The sequence below is a fragment of the Lontra canadensis genome, unplaced genomic scaffold (assembly GCF_010015895.1).
Source record: "Lontra canadensis isolate GAN:19392208 unplaced genomic scaffold, GSC_riverotter_1.0 scaffold9, whole genome shotgun sequence".
Lineage (NCBI taxonomy): Eukaryota > Metazoa > Chordata > Mammalia > Carnivora > Mustelidae > Lontra > Lontra canadensis.
Window position 1 is genome coordinate 6,597,117 of NW_022631003.1, and position 17,584 is coordinate 6,614,700.

At 42.3% G+C, this 17,584-nt stretch overlaps 1 pseudogene; it reads left to right on the forward strand.

Moving 5' to 3' along the window:
- The first annotated feature begins 5,171 nt into the window (after window positions 1-5,171).
- On the forward strand, window positions 5,172-16,392 carry LOC116866373 (annotated as a pseudogene).
- The last annotated feature ends 1,192 nt before the right edge of the window (window positions 16,393-17,584 follow it).

Consider the following 17,584-nt stretch of genomic DNA (forward strand, 5'->3'; position numbering starts at 1 on the left):
GGAGTGAAGAGGTCTTGCAAGAGAATGGAGGGCCAAGGAATGTATTTTTCTAAAGACGTCCTCAATTCATCCTTTCCACAAATACCAATGAACATTTCCCATTTTCTCAGGAGGTAAAGTTCCTATGAACCTCTAAGAGTTTGATTTGTTTCTAAGAAGTGATTATGAACGTCATTTTTTTAAACTTTTACAAAAATTTTTATCTATTTGTTTTTGAGAGAGAGAGGGAGCACCAGCGGGGGGAGGGACAGAAGGAGCAGCAGACTTCCTGCTAGGCAGGGAGCCGGATCGATTTCAGGACCCTGGGATCATGACCTGAGTTGAAGGCAGATGCTTAACCGACTGAGCCACCCAGGCTCCCTGAATGCCATTCTTTAAAAAAAAGTGATTATTTTGGAGGAAAAGGGAAATGAAGAATTAAGATTTTTTCTTTCTTTTGAAAACTATTTCACCTCTAAATGAGAAAAGAAGGGAAGTAAATACAGAATAAAGGGAGGACTTCTGTGAGTTTTCTATAGGTTTGAGTTTGAAGAGCTGACATTAGACTATAGCACAGAAGGGATGAAAGCAAACCTGCCTCTCCCACAGGACGGATACCAGCTATTGATTCAGACAAGGTACAGAAAGTGCTTCGCCCAGTGCCAGGTTCCTAGTAAGAGCTCAATAAGGAATAGCTACAATAGTAACGGTGAGTTTGCTGGTCCCGGGCAGATCTTTCTGAGGTCTGGTGGGCAGACTTGCCATGATTTTTTGCACCTTTTTTTGCTAATGTTTTGTTAACAGCACACCATAACAAAACTGTTGCTAATTCACATTAAATAAGACACCTACTTTAACACAGAATTAGGGAATATGGACACCTATGTAAAAATTGGAACTGTTTCTACAGATTTTGTTAGCCATAATTGATAAGCCTGATTCTACTCAACCAATTTAGCTAAAAAATAAACTTTAAACTTATTTTTTCTGTAAGTAGAAGATGCCTTTAAGAAAAATTTATGTGCAGGGTGTAGTAGCAGGCCTGCAGGGAATACAAACAAATAGACTATAAAGTTTGCTCTCAAGAAACTTGCATCTGAAGCCCAGGGAAGATAAGACATAATACTATTAGTGGTCTAGTACTAACCACAGTTAATGGAGTATTAGTAATAGCAGCAACAGCAACTAACATTTATTGGGTAGTCACTAAGTGCCAGGCCCTACACTACACGTTTTATAGGAATTATCTTACTTGCTTAGTATAGAGATCTTTGATGTAGGTACTTCAATCAGCATTAGATTTGATGGCATTTAACAAGCAGCTCCAAATAAGCATATTAAGATAGAGATATATTTGTCCTTTATATAAAAGAAGTCCAGAGGTAGATGGTTTATGACTGGTACAGTGATTTCTTGGTCATCATGGAAACAGGCTCCTTCTAAAAAAAAAAAAAAAACAAAGAAAGAAAGAAAGAAAAACAGGCTCCTTCTCTCTTTCTCTTCCACTGCCCAGTTGGTACCAGCTTCTATCCTCATGATCTAAGATGGTTGCTGAAGTACCAGACGCATTATCTGAGTCCTAAATAAGAAGAAAGAGGAACTGGGAGCAGATCAAATGGAATGCTTTCCACATTAAGTATTTCTTTTTTAGAGAAATTTTGGAATTCCTTGAGGATGACTTTCACTTATGTCTTATTTTCCATCCAAAGTTGCAAGGAAGGCCAGAAATGTATTCATTCAGCAAGGCATGTTCCCCCACTAAAATCTGGGTTCTGTCAGCAAAAAAGAGGGGCAAGAATGATTTGGGGGAAGAAAACTAACAGTCTAAGCCATCTTTTTTTTTTTTTTTAATCACCTTCTAGTTTGCAGTTGAGAAATTGAAAATTGGGAGTTGAAAACAATTGCCAGCAAATAGTGGGACCAGGATTGTCATTTAAGCATCTAACTCTATTGCTTTTGGGTTTAACCGTAAGCTATGCCCATGCATTGGGATGAACATACAAGGCAAACCTCTTAGGGACATGGGGGAATGCTTAGAAACATCAAAGTACAGTCTTTCACATATTGTCACAATTCCTCTTAAGGTCTTACATGTTCCTTTCAAATATGGTACGGTTGTAATAATGTTCCTTTTTTTTTTTTTAAGATTTTAATTTATTTATTTGTCAGAGAGAGAGAGAGAGCACAAGCAGGGGGAGTAGCAGGCAGAAGAAGATACAAGTTCCCTGCCGAGCAGGTAGCCCAATGAGGGGCTTGATTCCAGGACCCTGGGATCATGACCTGAGCCAAGGGCAGACCCTTAACCGACTGAGCTACCCAGGTGTTCCTAAATTCGTTCTTTTTTACACTTAAACAATTTAACTAGAAAGATTTTAAAACAGAAAGAGGAGGCCACTTTCATGCCTTTGTGTCAGGGTCATATTGACATGGGGGAGATACAAGAAATATCTAAGGTACTCAGAGGAACCCGGGGCACTGAAGGTAGGTCTCCATCAGTGGTGCTTGGGGATCTTACAGCAGCCAGCCCTTTTAGAGACCTCATGTCCACCCACATTTGTGGGTTCCATGACAAGATCCTGATCAGGGAAACAGGAAAAGAAATGAATGATTTTCATTCATGCTCAACAAGAGGCACACGCTTAGTGTTTATTATAAATTGATAATTTATTCTTTAGGGAGTTTCTTTAAGGGTCAGCAGAGTAGTGCAAAGACTTCTGGTGTCTAGACTTGGCTTTGCTGCTCATGAGCTGTGTGACCCTCAGTGAATGACTTGGTGTAGAGATACGTCTTTGATGGCTCCCTTTCAATGATAATATTTTACAATGATTAATTTCTAGACTCAACTGCCTTTCTTTGAAAAGAGTAGAAGCTTTGAATTTGGAGGACCTAGGTTCTATTCCTGGCTCAGTCTCTCCTAAGCTGTGTGACTTTGCATAAGTCACCTCATATTCTTGAACTTCAGTTTCCTTACCTGTAAACTGGGAATAATGAAATCTGTTCCATAGAGCTCTCATGAAGATTAAAATAAATAATGTTTGTGGAAGTGCTTTGTATTGTAGTACATGATCAGTAAATGCAATCAATATATGTTATTAACCCAATGCATCAATTCTTTTTTAGTACTTAATGCATTATATCTATTTTTACCCAATTAAGAGAGAGAGAGAGATTGGTAGACATTTTATGTCATCTCTGCCTGCATTGGGAGAGACAGGAAAGGAAGGGATTTCTAGCTTTCACCCATAGGTGAATATATGATCTCTTCTGTTTATCTAGTTAAGTTTAGATACAACTCCACAGACTTCTCCCCCTGCTGGGAAGCCTGTGTCTAAAACACTGAGAAGAGTTTGTTGCTGGTGTATGCTAAAGACCCCATCTTATGACCTCTTTGTTTCAATCCACTGGAGCCACAGACATTGAAATGTCCGTCAGCTTATAAGACCATCATGGGGTGCCTGGGTGGCTCAGTGGGTTAAGCCTCTGCCTTCAGCTCAGGTCATGATCCCAGGGTCCTGGGATCGAGCCCCACATCGGGCTCTCTGCTCCGAGGGGAGCCTGCTTCCTCCGCTCTCTCTGCCTGCCTCTCTGCCTACTTGTGATCTCTGTCAAATAAATAAATAAAATATTAAAAAAAAAAAAAAAGACCATCTGTCTTTATTCTGTGCTTTCCCCTCATCCTTCCTTTAGGGCAAAGAAGGATCTACAACAAGACATGCTTACTTTGTAGGGTTTTGTTTTGTTGTTGTTTCAACAGCCCAATATGCCTTCAACTCAACTTCCTTTAACTCCTACCCAATGGAAACCCAGCTGTACAATGAAAACTCCTGACCAGAATGATGGAAGACAGTATGTGACCCAAGTGCCTGATTATTCCCTAGAGCTGGAATAAATGCTAACATGAATTATTTCCTAAATGCTGGCCTGAACTGAAAATGGGTACTTCTAAAAGATTTGATTTAGGCAGAAAATTTATTTGAGCTAAATCCTCTGTGACCTGAATACTGCAGTGAGCAGTGTGTACCTTCAATAATGTAACCAGAGACAATAATGATTGAGGAAATACCTAAGATGTAATTATAATAGTTACTATTTTGTTCTAGCATTTGCTTTATGACACGTCCTTTATCTTAACAGTGCTACTAGGTAGGTAGTGTTATCTCCCTTTTTCTGATAAGAAAATAGAGGCTTACAGAAGTTAAATAAGTTCCCAAGATCAGAAGGCAATGACACAGATCTGGGAGACTCCAGAGGCCCTGTTCTTCTACAATGGGAGGCCAGCTTCCAGCCCAAGCCTAGCTGGGCTCACCTTTTCCTGGGGAGAGAGGGTTTTGGCAGAGAGCAGCTGCGAGGCCAGGATGACTTTCCAGAGAAGAGTGTGGTGTCAGAGGCCATCACACAGCCTGCAGATTCTCTTCCCAGACCACCCTGCTAAGCAGTCTGTGAGCTTTGAAGTTATCATTTTATTTATGGAATGATGGGGTTGTGGATCAAGAGGAAAAAACATAAAGACTAGTTTCAATGAGCATTTATTTAAAAAAAAAAAATACACACATGCCTTTATAAGGCATGGAATGGAAGCCTTGTCTCCCAACTGCAATGACAGGATGAATTCCTGGGAAATTAATGGGAACATCTTGTCATCCCAGAGACCCTACCTCCCACCTTGCCAAGACTGAACCCCTGGTCTTATCCAAGGAATACACATAAATCATGGTGAATGGGAAGGCTGGGTACAGGACTGTCCAGCCAGCGGGGTGAGGGCACCTACAAAGAAGACAAGTGGAAAGGAGCTAAAATCAAGCCAGGGGGATGGGGACTCAAGACCTGGGCCGCTCAGCATGCTGCCTTCACCCTGTTCTCACCAGCCCTTGATTTTGATTTTTTGAATAATTTATCAAATCTGGCCCCTTCTGGCCCTCTTGCTTCTTCCTTTAAAAACAAAACAAAACAAAACAAAACCCCACAAGCATTTGGAGGGACTTTGTAATATCACCAGAATGATGCTGTGCCAAGTTCAGCCTGCAGCCCCTCCTTCCCCGGCTCTCTCATCTGACTGCATCCCACCCTGTGGTGTTCCAGCCAGGACGAAACCCCTTATGTCCGTTTCTTCCAGCTCCGTCATCATTTTGGGGGGATCCAGACTGAATCCTCCGGGCCCCAGAAACTGAAGGCAAAACCACCCCTTGGCCAGGATGGGGCCGAGGCTCAGTGTGGGAGCACAGAAGGAGCACGCGCTGACCTCCCAGCTTCGTGTCTCATTCGCCTTTGGAGTCTCTGCTGAGCCCCAGAGCAGAGCTGCCTCCCTCGGTGTGCAGAACAAAGGCTCGGGAAACGCTGTGGAATCCAGGTTTGCTCTTCAGGTGTGAGAGGCACCTCCTCGTGGTGAGAGCCCCCTCATCTCCCACTGGGAGGAAGTGTGAGTGTCTGGAAGACACTTTGCTAGGATGACTGGTTTTCTAAGGAATGTGGACATTACAGACACGGCAGACATGTAAACAGCAAGACAGACTTTGCTAGGAAGCAGAAAGGGGAGAGATTTTGAGTGCTGATGCAGATTCTAACCCTTACAAAGAGAAAATTAAGGGTGAATAGCCCGGAACTGTAAGGAAGCTCTCACATTTTTACCTGATTCCATCGGTGTCTTCTACAGCAGGTGATGATGTTGCCCAACAGTGAGCTTCTTTCCAAGAGCTGCATTTCTGTACTCCCCACTCCACCCCGACCTTGGTCTGCCTCCAGCCTCATCCCTCCAAGGCCCCTGCACTTGACATCTGGGCAGTCTGCCTACTGCATGGATGGGGACCTTCCCTTTTGACTCCTTCCCATAATCTGTGCCTCCCCCTACCCATTCCTTTCCACACTATCTGTTCTCAGTGCACGTCTGACCTCTTAACATGAGGATGCTCACCGTACTTTCTAGAAGGAGGCTTCTCTCATGGAGTGCATGGGCCCTGAGAGGGCTAGGATCCCAGGAAAGGAGCAGCTCCAGTTTCCCTGGTGGTGAGCATGTGCCATCAAAGTATATGGTAGCACATCACCAGCGAAGGAAAGAAGCTGTAGATGGAAATGGGGTTCAGCAGAGGATCAGAATCACAGATGGCAGAGAAAAGAATGAGGCCGTATGGGAACCCGCAGATGGGAGTAAGCATGGGTGGCACAAAGGGGAAAGGAGATGGGCCAGTTTCGATTAGTATTATGGCCTTAAGAAATCGAAATGTCCCCAGACCCCCTGATCATGGAGATAATGCATGGGCAATGCCAACAGTGCTATTTGGTTGGACCCCCACCCTCTCACCTTTGTGTCCTCCCCTTTTTCCCTAGAAGGTCTAGACAGTCTGCTTGATTCTTGGTGTTGACCGTTCAGTCAAAGCTATTATCAGCGTGACTGCTGCCATGTCCTCTGTCATGGTTTGTCCCTCCAGTGACCACAAGGCCTTTTGATATCTTGGAGTTGAATCTGGCTCTTTCAGTTTACACCATCATCCACTGAGGAACTTTGAGAGGCCTCCCTGGCCCAGGCCAGATGTCATTTGTGACCCCAGTGTGTGTGATATTGAGAAGTGTCCATCAGCAGAGGTCCCCACATAGGATCTGCCTTTAGATGCCTTCCTCCTGGGTGGTCCCCAATCATCAGTTCATCTTTCTTACTTCCCCACCGCTCTTCCAGGAAATCAAGGCAGCATTTGCTCAGGAGTGTTAACCTCAGTCTACCAGGTGTCTACTGGCAAGACCAAGTCCATTTGCGGTTTTTTTCTGGTAGGCTTAGGGCTTCCTCACACAGCTAGAGGACTGCTGGTAGCTTGTCGCATTTCACAGTTTCCAAATTAGGCATATAAATTAGTACCCTACAGTGACATATAATTTAAAAAGTAGCAAAATCATTCTTTATGGATAGACCTGTAGACACCAGGCCAGACTTGTGTTTTTAAGCAAAAACAGAGACTATTTCAATGAGATCTTATTAGGCCCTGAGCTATTTTTGAGGTTGAGTGCTGGGAATCCTTTTGAGTAATACAAGGCAGAATCCCTTTGGGCACATTGGACCACCCCCAGAGATACAAAGCGGATTGCAGAGGCATTCCAAAGAGAGGCTGGGAAAAACCTGACAGGAAGTATTCCCAGAACACTCTACTCCCCAAGTCCCTGTTGGCTAATGACTAGGGCATAACTGTAAACACAGCAGAAGAGCTTCAAAGAAGAGCGATTTGGACATGTGAACATCAGCTACTCGGCAAACAGAAAAATGCCCTCCTGGCTTTTGCCAACACATAGCACCGTGTACACTAGGGCATTCTGACTTTTATCAAGCAAACATGCGGGTCTACTGCCCACGGCCATGTCTAAGCCCCACCTCCACACCTCCCCAGTGGGCTCCATGTTTCAGCCAGATTATCCTGGCGTTGGGAAGAAGAGTGATGGCTGAGACTCGAGGAAAGGGAAAGAGGAAATGGTCCGGTTACTGGATCTCATTTGATATCCACACAGGGTGGGTTTCTGGTGCTCATGGTCTTGACGCACATGACCGTGCTGATGTCTCAGTTAATTCTGCTCAGCACAGCCTGGCCTCACAGGGCAAGGCAAATGTGCACTTGGGAATTAGATATGCCAAGAGCCAAAACGCCACTCTATCACTCAGTAGACTTGATAGCTTACTAGACCTGTTTTCTCATCTGCACAACAGGACCGATAATTCCTGATCCATGGATAGGCCTCATTTTGAAATTATAAATAAATATATTTTCGTGCTTGGCATACAGGAGATAAATATTGCTATTGTTATTACCCTCTTAGTACTTCCACACATATTATAAAGTAGTGACTGGTCAGTGAGTGCTTACCATATGCTGAAGATTGGATTAAATATTGTTAATACACCTATTTTGTGATCACCCTTCTATTATAAAACTTGTTTTTTCAAGTCATGACTCTTAATACAGTGGAGTGCTGCTATATGTCAGTTTAGTTAATAAGAATCTCAGCCAGAAAAAGGAGGTTTGAATAGACTGATATTTCTGTTTGCACTTGTTTACTTGAAATTCACTCATATTTTATAAGTGATCTCTATTTGCACCAAGAAATGATATTGTATTTCAGCAAGCGTTAAGCCTGTTTCTAAACTTCTACATGATGTTAAGAATTGGGACAGTTGGCTCTACAGGCTAGGTTAAAAACTTAGAGGTAAAAGGATAAACAAACAAACAAACAAAAACTTACCCCTCCCCGCCAACCCCTTCACTTTTAGGTAAACAATCAGTCAAAACCTAAGTATTAGGTATCAACTGTTTTAACTATGTTACTATCTGACATTATCTTTTTCGACTCTGCTTCTGTATAGATACAACTCTTCAATGCCACCTTATAGTCCTGCAAAATTTCTGGGCTCTTTAATAAGCGAACAGGAAACCTTTGCTGTTTTAGCCCATGTCTGTAAAGAGTCTAAAATCATTAGCTTGTGATACATCACGTGCCAACACATTTTTTTTGGCAGGAGTCAATGGCTTTGATGATTCTCCCGCTGAGGGACCCACTCTAACTGAGAAGTGCAGGAGCGCCCAGTCAAATAAAACCTCCCAGTGGGGTGTGGGTAACCAGCAGGGAGGGCTGTGTCTATGCAGAGTAAACTCACAGCTCACCCCCACTTTTCTGCAAGTGTCTGTAAAGACTGTTTGCCCTGTGCCTCCCCTGCGCTAGAAAGATTTGTTTCTGTTTTTAAGTCATTCAATCTGTCTCGCAGGTCGAGGGGATTTATTTTTCTTGGTATACACATCGAGGGTTCAATACATTTTCCACCGACGTATCATCATTGGATGAGGGCTAACACAGTGGGCTGGGAAACTTGAAGGAAGAAGTCATTGATCCATGGTGCCAGACTGTGGTAGTAAGATGCTTCCTGTCTCAGACCTCTTTTGATCCCCACAATAAACTGTACATTAGTTTTTGTTCTCTGAACTTTACTGATGAGGAAACAGAGAGGTCAAGGAACTTGCCCAAAACACCCAGTAGTGCCATCAGGATTCAAACCAGGGTCTTTGCAGTATTCACTCCGGTCTCCCAGACGAATGGCACATTCAAAATAACTGGGATATCGGTAGTAAGAACATTTACTTTGTTGTTAGAGTTCATGGATTCCAGTCCCAGCTCCTCCACTCTGTGATCCTGGGTGATATCATGCCTCTATTACTCAGTTTTTCATCTGGAAAAAAGGAAAAATAAGAATAAAAGCAGTCGTAGCAGTAGCAGTAGTAGCAGTAGTAATGCCTACCTTTCTGCTGGGAGGATTAAATGAAGCGTGCCTGTGAAGCCTTAGCACCCAGTAAAGCCTTAAAATGCACCACGGGTTACTCGTGCTCTTGTTATTGATGAGGGACATCATTAGGTTTAATGTGAAGGATGCCACAACAGTGGCTTTTCACAGCATCTTGTTAGAGACTTCATTACCAGAGGTAGGATACGAGAGACGGTAATAATATTTAATTTAGGATGACAGAAGTAAGGGTTAGCAAGACTTTCAGTACTAACTGGACGGAATTTAAGTGCGGTGAAAACACAATGTCTGTGCCTGAGTCTTGAGCAGCAGTTGGGTTGGACTGATGTGAGAGCCAGAGGGATGGGGGAAGTAGCCCTACTCTGCTTCTACCAGCAAAGGGAGTGACGGGAGGATTCCATTCTGGCTGCCTCTGAAGGACTTAAACCCACAAGGACTAGTGGTTTTTGTCACCACTTACCTGAAGCTGTGGTCCCTTGTAGCTATTTCTTCCCCTCCTTCCCCCACCCCCCTTTTTAAAAAAGATTTTATTTGCCAGAGAGAGAGAGAGAGAGAGAGAGAGAGAGAGAACAAGCAGGGAAGGCAGAAGGAGAAGCAGACTCCCATTGAGCAAGGAGCCCGATGTGGGACTCAATTCCAGGACTGCAGGATCACGACCTGAGTTGAAAGGCAGATGCTGAACCAAATGAGCCATCCAGGTGTCCCCCTTGTAGCTATTTCTGAGCCAAACCTTGGGAAATCGGGTGTGGATGGTAGTGGTGATGGTCTGTGTGTGTGTGCATGTGTGCGTGTGTGCTTGTGGTGTTAGTGAATATTTGAACACATGTTTGTGTGTGTGTGCACATGTGCTTGAGAATACCCAAGAAACAAGAAACCACCATTATGTGATTCTAGTCTATCATTTCTTCCCCTTTCATTTATTCATTCAATCATATTAAATAAATATTGAATAAGGATTATTCAATATTTCATTATTTCATTTACTCAACAAATATTTATTGAACATTTCCTACTTGCCAGGAACTTTGATAAGGTCTGTGTTAAAAACTTGAGTAAGACATAATTCTCTGCTCCAGATGAACTCACTGATAGACGGATAGATAGATGGATGGATATGTGTGTGTAGTGTATGTGTGTGTGGTGTGTGTGTGTTTGTGTATGTTACTAGAGGAGTCTGCAGAGGATTTTCAGATAATTAGTTCTCTACCTGTCAGGAGAGAGCATGAAATTCAGTTAATAGCAAACCATGGATTTTTGCCCCCAAGTTAGACATAGACAAACACCTTATAAAATACAAATGCTGTTGAAACAATGGGTTGAAAAGCATTCAGGTTACTGTGTGTAACAGGTTTCTGTGTATGTAATCAGTGTGCCTGAAAATGACTGACTCGAATCCATCTGATTTAAATACAGGACAACGGGTGTGAATATGGGTGGACAGTGAGCAGTGGAAGAGGCTAGAGTGGAAGACAGACCTCCCACTTGGCCTTGTATGCTGTCAGTTCTCCCTTGGGAGGGCAGCTCCCAGGGGACACTTCCCTCCTGCCTGTCTCTATATAATATCCTTTTGTGGTGTTGGCACCAGTTTCCTTCAAATAAAAAAACCACATAATTTGCTATAAAGTAGTTTCTAAGGATTTCTTAATCAACAGATCACTGTATTAATCTGTTGCCTGATTAATTCATTTTATTATTATTTATTAATTCACTGAGAGGTGCTCCTGTCTCATTACAGCCATTCCCCTAGGAGAAAGGAAATAAGAAGCCTTGGAACCTCTCAGACAGTGTAACATGTGTGGGATTTGCCCAGGTTGGTGAAATTCAAGCTTGTTATTTATTTTACTGAAAAGTAGTACTAAGTTTAGTGGAAGATGAAGAGATAGATTAACCCACTGAATAATTAGCTCTGACAGGAAGGTGCAAATAAAGTCTTCCCTCCAGACTCTTGGGTTCTCAAGAAGACTCCCAGTTGACTTCTGGACTCTCCGGGGGAGTGGGTGAACGGACAGGCTCTGGAAGGTCTTGGGTGCCAAGCACAGCAGCCCCCCTTCCTGGCAGTGTGTCCTCAGACATGCTTTGGTCTTCTCAGTCTTGGTTTCTCATCTGCAAAATGAGGATAAGACCCATCTCCTAGATTTAGCTGTTGAAAGAGCCAAATGAGATCTTACCCACAGTTATGTAATCTTGGGCAAGTTATTTATATGCTTTTATGCCTCAGTTTATCCACCTGTGAAATGTGGATAATGTAGCTAATTCACCTAACAGAGATCAGAGAATTAAAATTAGTTAATATACACAATATACATGAAGTGCTCAGAGCAGTCATTGATTGGCACATGATCAACATTATGACAACGATGGTGACCATCATCACCACGGGAAGCATTTGATGGTCCTCCATAAGTGGAAGTTCTTATTTTATTATTTTTTTCTTTAATCCCCGGCATGTCATTTTGTTAGAGCCCTGCTTTTATCCCACAGCTTTCTAACTAGATTACCTAGGATTATTATTTTAAACTGTGGTAACAAAAAGACCTAAAATTGTCAGCACAATGATTTTTTTTTTTTTTTCTGGAATGTTCCAGGATGTATCAAGACGGGAGGCAGGGCTCTGCTTCCCGAAGTCACCGAGGGATCCATGTTCCTCCCCACCAGACTCTCCACATGTTTGCTCCAGATTCAGATTCAGTTAACACTGGTGGGCCTATTAGATGCCAGACACATTTACAATCACATTTACAACAAACCTGTGAGGTGAGCATTAGTATATCCATGTTAGAGATGAGCAGTCTGAACTCAGAGAGGGGAAATCATTTGCTTACAGTCAATTCACCCATTACCCTTCTCTTTCTTCCAGTAGCATTTAGAGTCTCTACCAAATCCGTTAGTATTCAGTCTCCCCTGAGTTTATTAGAACCCTTCTTGCTTCCCCAATAAAAATGGAGTTAAAGCTTCTAGGTCAAGCATGGGGACTCTATATGTTTTTCAGATCCCTGGAAGATTCGTACACAGGGTGGTGAATGTCAGGATTACTTCAACCTGAATGTAAGGAAGGTCTCACTGATGAATTTACTAATGGGTCTTTATAACTTAGGCATTAGACTTCATTTCAGACCAAGCCCAAGACCGTTCGGACTCGACGTTACCTACAGACGTCTTTCTTTTTCTTCCTCTTAGTGCATGTTGAAAGAAATGTTGTCTCTTGAAGTATACGTGCACTTTGCCCCAAGTTTTCCACCCCCGCTCCCCCATCCCCCTATTACATGGTACATTAGTTTTGCTCTTGAAAAATGAACCTTAAGCAGAAATTCACAGCTGTGATTTTTCGTTTCCAGCTTCCCGTGTTTGACATGCGGTGTAAAGACTGGAAATGCTAGCTGCCTGGCCACTGAGAGGTACTTGCAGTCTTCCCTTTGTGATCCCTTTGGGTTCCAGAAAGTCCTCAGAGCCAGCAGCTGAGGAAAGAAAACCAATGGAACCTCAGATGGTAATGACCCCAAGGGCCAGGTCAAGAGCAAGGAAATGGCAGTGGCAAACTTTCTGGCTTTGTTGTGCTTCCCCCCTCTTCAGGGATTTTTATTATAATTCTTTAAAGCTGGTTATGATAAAACAAACATTACGAATGTTAGGAAGATTCTATTGCACTGGGGTTCCTTTGGGTTCCCTCTCTCTCACAGCTGCAAGTGCTGCCTCTTCCATGTTATTAATTTAGAGGTAATCAGGTTTACATTTGCAGCTGTGCAGCATATGTTTTCCTCAAACAGTCATGGCCATGGGCTCCAGGACAATTAAGACTGGAAAAAATGTCAGCGGTTTCCCCCAACCCCCTCTGATGAATTAATAATGTTTCTTCTAATGATTAGTTTTGTGTAATTTTATCCCTAGACTATGGCAAACATGTTGTGAGTACCTCCCATGTGTCTGAGCTATAGGCTTTTTAATAAATGTGATCACTTTGAAATATACCATCTTGGTTTTAAAAAAATGGTTCTAACTTTGTTAGTGGAAAGAGAGCTGAGGGCCTGAAATACTACATGGTAGGAGACAAGATATGAAGTTAGACACAGTAAGATGCCTGTAATGCTATAGTTGGACAGTAGCATCACGAAAAAGCTGATTAGGTATTTCCAGTTGGAAGTTGCTATTTCTTTTTCCAATTTGAACTGAACTCCAAATCGTCCTTAGGTTACTTTGATAGAAAAGCCTGTACTGCTATAATCTGGTTTCTGACTCAAACACAAAAACCGTCTTTACTTTTTTGGATAATCTTGTACAATTTAACAGACTACAGATTCCTTTGAAAGAGACTTTAACTGAATTATGGTGTGCAGATGACAGATAAGCCAGGAACAAGGTTTGCATCAGAGAAATTCTGAACTGCAGGATGTCCTTTTGGTGTCTAAGCTCCCTGATTTCTTTCCCCATGCAGTGCAACCTGTTCATTCTCTCCTATTAAATAAGACTATCAATATAAATTCCTTTGAAGAGTTACCTAACTAAATTAACCCATGTATGAAATGGTACTTATTCAGCAAATATGTAATTTCATTTGACTATCTATCTATCTATCTATTTTTATTAGCTTTCGCTAGCTTTCTGAACATCAGGGAGCAGGCCTTTCTGCTAAAAGATGATCTAGCTCAGGGGTGGGCAGACTAGAGCCCTTGAGCAACACCTGCCACCACCTGCCCATTTGTGTACTTGTCTGCAGCTGCTTCTGCATATACCGATGGCGGGGACACATAGTTGTAGAGTTGGAATTGCTACAGATGGGGCTGCTTCGTGGGGCATGACTTGTGTGGTGGCAAGGAGTCCTGGGCTTAGCAGGGTCCTGTGCTGATTTAATACTCTGCTGTGGCCCTCTTGAAGTCAATAATTTTTGAGAATTTTTGAACAATTTTTTACTGGGTCCCACAAAGTATGTAGCTGGTGCAGATGACGGAGACTGTATGGCCTAAAAAGCCTAAAATATTCATTGTCTGGCCTTTTACAGAAAAGTCTGTTGATCTTTGATTTAGCTGATCTTCTGTTTTTATATTTGTAATTATTTAAATCATTTAATGCATATAAGAATGAACTGGAGAGCATGTTTAAAATGTAATGACTCAGAGATTCTGGTTCCACCATGGTCTCTTGTGTGGCCCAAGTATCTACAACTTTAAAAAGCCCAGCGCCCCTCAACAGAGAACCATTTAGCTTGTCATTCCAGCTAGAAATGAACTTCTTGAAAGCAGAAGATTTGGATAACTCACGGTGCCTCACACCAAGAATCTTGGATACCACACACTGCTTGCACCAATAATCTTGGCTATCCCAGGATGCCTTTCATCAGGAATTTTCCAAGTACCTCATCATCCTCAGATTTGCAGGGCTCCCAGGTTCATCTTGCTTGGGCTTGGAACAGGATCTCTGGCCTTAGTAGAACTGGAGACATTTGTTTCTAGTACAGGAGGGAGTAGTAGCAGTTGGCTTCTTGGATGGGTTTCCTGGAGAAGCACACATTGCAATCTGGCTCCTAGACTGCCATTCAGCCATTATACTTTTAAAAATTGTTGTTAAAATACACATAGCAGGAGGTTGGTATTTCCTTTTTTTGTCCTTGTCATCCTCTTGCCACCTCCAGGGCCGTGACCACCACTCTCTGACCTATCTTGCTTCTGCTGCTTGAACCACTGCTGCCAGAAGAAATGTGAACTCCCTGTATCAACCAGAGGGGGAAAAAGAAGAAAAAAAAAAGAGAGGGACCAGATGCCGCCAGCAAGCTGCCACTGGTGACACCTCACACTCAGTGCTGGTTATAATTATTGAAGTTAGAGAGAATTAAAGACTCTCTTCTCATTGAGGAAGAATTCATTAGAAATCAGGAACAAATGAAGCCTTTAGAAGAAAAGCAAGAGGAGGAAAGATCTAAGGTGTACGATCTGAGGGGGACCCCAATATCAGGAGAAACTTTGGAAAAGACCATTGATAACAATCATGCCATTGTGTTTACATCTATAGGCTCAGAACACTACGTCAGCATTCTTTCCTTTGTAGACAAGTATCTGTTCGAAACAGATTAGTCTGTCTTGCTCTGCCACAAGGAGCATGCTGTAATAGGGGTGCTGATGGGTGACAACAGATCCCTTGGTCACAGTGATGAAGGTAGAAAAGACGACCCAGGAAACCTATGCTGATATCGGGGGGTTGGACTACCAAATCCAGGAAATTAAGTAATCTGTGGAGCTTTCTCTCACTCATCCTGAATATTATAAAGAGATGTGTATAAAAGCCCCAAAGGGGTCATTCTTTGTGGTCCATCTGGCCCAGGTAAAACCTTATTAGCCAAAACAGTAACAAACCAAACCTTAGCCACTTTCTTGAGAGTGATTGGCACTGAACTTATTAAGAATTACCGAGGTGACGGGCCCAAACTTGTTTGAGAATTGCTTCAAGTTGTGGAAGAATACACACCACCCATTGTGTTTATTGATGAAATTGATGCCAATGGAACAAAAAGTTATGACTCAGATTCTGGTGGTGAGAGAGAAATTCGATGACCAATGTTGGAACTGTTGAACCTGTTAGTTGGATTTGATTCAAGGGGTGACATGAAAGTTATCATGGCCTCAAACTGAATAGGAAATTTGGATCCAGCACTTATCAGACCAGGCCATCTTGACAGGAAGATTGAGCTCCCCCTGCCCAATGACAAGACTAAGAAGTGCATCTTTCAGATCCATACAAGCAGGATGATGCTGGATGGTGGTGTGACCCCGGACGACTTGATCATGGCTAAAGATGACCTCTCTGGTTCCGATGTCGAGGCAATCTGTCCAGAAGCTCATCCAGAAGCTTTGAGAAAATGTTGAATGAAAGTAACAAATAAAGACTTCAAGAAATCTAAAGAAAATATTCTGTGTAAAAACCAAGAAGGTACTCCTGAGGACTGTATCTCTAGTGGACCACAGCTGCCTTCAAGGAAATAGTTGGGGGTGTCCCAACCCTGTGAAAGGATGAGGTTGGGGAAGTTGCCCAGAGGAACCCATGTTCCCATTGATCTTTCTTAGCAAACCCTCCTGCATACCTTTTTGAGCAGCCCCCCAGGCTGCCTTCATTTGTCGGTCAAGTGCAATGCTCCCTCCCCAATAAAGAGTGCTCCTTCTCAAATAAAAAACACGTGACATAAAATTTACCATCTTAACCATTTTTATAAGTGTACAACTTTGTAGTGTTAAGTATATTCACTGTTGTGAAGTAGATCGTGCCCATACATTTTTTTAGCCTCTAAAAACACATCAGATAACCAAAATAGGTGACAAGCTGTCACTACTTAACAATAAAAGAACAAAAAATAAGGTTGTTCAATAAAAAAATGGGCTCAAGACTTAAACTGACATTTCATCAATGAAAATATACATATGACAGATAAGCACATGAAAAGATATTCAACGTCATGAATAATCAGGGAAATGAAAATTAAAACCTCGCCAAGATACCAAAGTTGAAGATACCAAATGCTGTCAAGAATGTCGAAGTAGGGGCTCCTGGGTGGCTTAAGCATCTGCCTTCAGCTTCAGGTCATGATCCCAGGGCCCTGGGATCAAGCCCCACATTGGGCTTCCTGCTCAATGGGGAGTCTCTGCTTCTCCCTCTGCTTCTCTCCCTGCTTGTGCTTTCTCTCTCAAATTAATAAATAAAATCTTTAAAATATTGTGGGGTTAATAGAACATCATCCATTGCTGGCAGGAATGCAAAAAATGACAACCACTTTGGAAAACTTGTTGGCAGTTTCTTGTAAATTAAACTCATATTTACCATATAATCCAGCATTTTTACTCTTAGGTATTTACACAAGTGTTGACATATGTCCATGCAAAAACCTGCACGTGAATGTTTATAAGGCTGCTTTATTCATAAGTGCTCCAAACTGGAAACAACCAAATGTCTATCCATTGATGAATAGTGAACAAATTGAAGCACATTTATCCTATGGAAACCACTCAAGAAAAGAGAATGGGCTCCTGATCCACAAAACAACATGGATGAATCCCGAATGTCTTACACTAACACACAAAAGCCAAGTTCGAAAACAACATTATGTAATTCCTTTAATATAACACTTGGAGAAAGCAATGCTACAGGGACATAATAGGGTCCAGGAGAGGATTAACTAGAAATTCTGTAGTGAAATCTTCCATGTCTTGACTATGATGGCAGTTGAAAGAGCTTGGACAGCTTGTCATGATTGTCCAAATTCATAGAACTGGATACCTAAATAAAGTTAATTTTTACTGTATGTAAGTTATAGTTCAGTTGACCTCACTGTAAAAATACTTTAATATTTCAAATAGTTGGCCA